We start from the raw sequence: 4,241 nt of genomic DNA, 5'->3' as shown, positions 1-4,241 counted from the left end.
CTGAAGCAGATCATTTTCTATCTATCTATATAAATAAAATATAACGTTCGTTTGTTCCTACCGATTCCTTTGAAATTTTGACACAACGTTGCATTCGAATACGCACGTGTTTTTATATAATATACATGTCGAAATCCCCCCAGTGGGGGGAGATGGACGGGATTAAGGCTTACCGTGAAGAACTCGGCTTCTATTATACTATTTTACATGCGGTTTTTTGCGTTTTTAATTGCGTTTTAATAGGTTACGTCAACAGAATATACACTAAAAAGAGATTTTTCGATATTCCCCAGCGGGAAAAATGACGGGATTAAGACTTACTGTGAAGAACTCGGCTTTTATTATACTATTTTAGATGCGTTTTTGATTGCGTTTTAATAGGGTACGTCAAGAGAATGTACACTAAGAAGGGATTTTTTGAAATTCTCCCCACGGGGGAAGTGTGATACATTTATAATAGATACATTTTGAGCCACAACAACGCGTGGCCGGGTCAGCTAGTATTTATCTAACAATTACTTCCAATTGTTCTTTTTTTCCATTATTGGACGGGCGTGCAATAATAGAATCGCACCAGAAATTCCGATTTATCTACATTGTACTTCGACGCTATTTTGAATAGGAATATCTCGAAAAGGTATTACTTCTTTTCTTGGTCTGTGATTAAAATTGAATGAATTCCCGACTTCAAACATCATCAGTTAGATTTATGATTTTTATACAAATTATTGTTGAATTAAATTGATTTATAAATAGATTTTGGTTAGATATAAGCTTTTATTTCGTTTAAATTACATAAGTCTGTAGGTATCCTCAAATGATTAAATTAATCGAGTAATAAATAATTCTCTAACATTTTAAGCTAGAATATTTAACGTATTAACAGAGTACAGTTAAATTGAAAAATCAAACGTCAGAGGAGGAGGAGGGAGTCTTTGATGACATAAGATTGCACCAGTCGTTTATTTTTCGTTCAATCACCACAATAGTTGAAGGGATGACTGCAATACTTTTGATGGCCGGATAGCCGAACGGTCAAGATGGCAGCCTACCGCTCTGGAGGAACTGGGATCGAATTAGGACGGGTCGAAAAAACCCTAGGAATGTTTCAGGTGATGGTCCGTCCAGATATGTCGGGCTCCGTCACTCACCACCCGGCCGCCCCATTGTGGGCCTGGCCGAACTCTGGGCTTGCTAAAAGAGACCCTCTTAGTGTCTACGGGTCAGAAAAAGTTAAAAAAAATATATTATTACTTTATTTCCTTATATTATATATTACAAGTCTTGTATATTTCGACAAGAATTTCTATTTTCTAATGCTAGTCTGCAAAATAAAGATCGCGATGATCTAGGACTACATTCAGAATCCTTCGAAAAATGAACCGAACAATTAGTTAATTTTCCAGTTTGTAACTGCCACAATAAATAAAAGCAGTTAGAAACAGATACAACTGTCAGAAAATAGGCCCAATTCCTATGTATTTGCGAATGATTTTCTGGCTCGAGGACATAATTAAGCGGAAAGGCTGGTTCCTGATTTCTGAGGACTGGTATTGATGGCAGAAGTGGATAGACAAAAGGGATTTTTGCTGATGTAACGCTCTAAGCGGCAGGTAATCCATTTAGAATATCTCAATTTTAATCGTGTACTTTTATATTTCAGAAAACGAAAGACAAAATGAAAAATCAACAGTCATTGGGCGAATTAGAAGCAATAATCAGTTAAGTGATTAATTTTATTGATGCAAAACGGATTTAGCAGACGTGAATTTAAATCGAAAATCGGGACGTTGGAGGATTCGAAATGAATTTAGGTATGTGATTAATCTACTTATAATATCTAATATTAATCACATTTTTTTTTTATGTTTTAGAAAGTGAGGGACGAAATTAAAATCAGTCGATATTGGACGTATTGGTAATAAACCGCGGTTATGTAATTAATTTGTTTAAAAACGTTTGATATTATATTATTGCTTAACTATTGGCAGTCGAGGGTTGCAATCGAAAATCAACGGACGGTAGAAAATGCAAAATTTGCTTAAGTAAATTCAAACGATTTTAAATTGAGAATTTTCATTAACAGAAATCAATTCAGAGATCCAGTTATTTCCTTTAACATATTGTATGAAAGATAGAGTTTTATTTACGTAGGAGTTACATTCCGGAATCTGTAAGTAGTGTTTCATGTTTGAATATCAATAGGCCATAGGGGATACATAAATAAGACTATCCCTTTATTTTTACCATAAAGAATTTAATTCGTAAGTTATTTCTTAATAAATGTTGTAATCGATACAGAAACGAAAATTGTCTTGTGTTACATAAGCGAGATTTTCATGTTTTAAACAGAAAACTTGACGGTATTAAAAGTCAAATAAACAGGAAAATGAATCACATAGAATTGTAACATTTAAATCAGACAACATTCGGAATTATATAAGAAAATCTTTCAGAAATAATATTGAGCGAATTCCTCAAATCAGTTTCTTCTCTGGAATAAATAGAATAACGAATTAGCATTGTATTTTATCTACTACAAATTTATTTATTTCTGAAAATAATATTTAATTTTTTCACATAAGCAATCTAATTCGTTAATTTTGATATATATTTACGTCATTCATCATTTAATTTCAGATATTTGACAAGAATATCATCTGGTTTGTACTGCTTCAGAATAGAATTTTCTTTTGACATTTCTTTGTCGTAATACAAGAAGGAAGAATCGGGATAAGTAATTTCTAATATCTTCAATATGATAATTCTTTTGCAGAATTTAATAAGTATATAAGCTTAGATTGTATAGTATTTATAATTTGACATTTATACATTTATACATTTATACATTATAATTTGACAAATCACTATACTTCCTACATTCTTTTTTTTTAAATAATATCTCTCAAATTATTTTTTTCGGAAAGAACTTTTACAGAATGGGTATATTCTCACACTATAATAAGTAACTTATCAAATAAACAGTTACTATAAATCAGTGCAATTTCCATATCTGCAATTGACTATGGAGATGACTATGGATATGAGAAATTTTCGTCCAAAATGAGTAACAATTATTCCGACAAACCCTAATATACTAAAATATAAAAACAAAGTTATGCAATTGCAATTGGATACAAGGTGTTAAATCAGTGTTCTTCAAACTGCGTTCTCACGGAATCCTGAGATTTTGTGAAGGAAGTAAGGAATTCCACGTGAGACGTTTTCGGTTAAAATTTTGAAATATACCAAATCAAATGCAGATGACGTATCGACAATGATCTCAAGAACAAAGTAAATATCAATCCAATGCAGATATCAATTTATCTTAAAGAACATTGGTAACATCTTGGGATTGTTCGCCCTTGTATGAAACATGTCGTCTACTATTCTTACTATGAGAATGTTTTTATTGGTAATTTTTCCAAAAACGGAGAAAACTGAAATAAGCCAATAATACTGACATATAAATTGCTTGTTTTATGTGTAGGATGTGCTATATTGTATTTAAAATACCAGGATAAGTATCAATCTTAAAAGACAAATTTGTTAAATAAGACAACGGTTCTATTACGAATTCCTCAATATTCTTTATAATTTTTGCTGTTATCCAATCCAACCGGTAACAAAAACAATTGACAATTCATTACGTTGGCGTAATAGTAGAAAGATATTCATGTATAATGTCAAGCATTACTAAAATTCTACATAAAAATGTTATTTGAATCTATTTTTGTACCATTTTTTATAATTATATTTTGCTTTTTAATGTAATAATTTCTAAATAAATCAACAATGCCCAAGGCTTTCTGAGATTTCTTGCATTACATCCTCAAATAAAAAATCTTGATGAAACTGATATTCAGCTTGGGATCAACTAAAAGGATTTGATGAAGAGAGGGAATTTCGATGACATCCGATGATCACAAGTTCTGTCATATAATTCTGAAAATTAGTAGGACTGATAAAATTACTAATGAAAAAGTATGGAAGAGATCTCGCGCCATTCCATGTCTTCCCAGGACTGTTAAAGAGCACAAAATAGAGTTTGCTGGATATGTTCTAAGAGGCTCTTCTGGCAAAAACACATTTTTAACACTGGAGAGTACTTGGAGAAACTTGGTTTCAGGATTTCAAAGATTGGGCTAGCATTCCTAGCTACCAAGTATCCAAAAGAAAAGCAAGTGATAGAAAAAGTTAACGATTTACGGTGACAAGCTTCGTAAAGGTACATCATGACG

At 31.9% G+C, this 4,241-nt stretch overlaps 1 long non-coding RNA gene across 1 annotated transcript; it reads left to right on the top strand.

Annotated features, from left to right (window-relative positions):
- The first annotated feature begins 1,755 nt into the window (after positions 1 to 1,755).
- LOC136981062 (uncharacterized) lies at positions 1,756 to 2,419 on the top strand. Its single transcript, XR_010881642.1, has 3 exons — positions 1,756 to 1,814; positions 1,875 to 1,918; positions 1,992 to 2,419. It is a non-coding gene; the product is annotated as an uncharacterized lncRNA (long non-coding RNA).
- Positions 2,420 to 4,241: the final 1,822 nt, after the last annotated feature.

Source organism: Centruroides vittatus, unplaced genomic scaffold (assembly GCF_030686945.1).
Source record: "Centruroides vittatus isolate TY-2023 unplaced genomic scaffold, ASM3068694v2 contig_742, whole genome shotgun sequence".
Taxonomy (NCBI): Eukaryota; Metazoa; Arthropoda; class Arachnida; order Scorpiones; family Buthidae; genus Centruroides; species Centruroides vittatus.
Note: the sequence above shows the minus strand (reverse complement) of the source record. Positions and strands in the feature narration are given on the sequence as shown.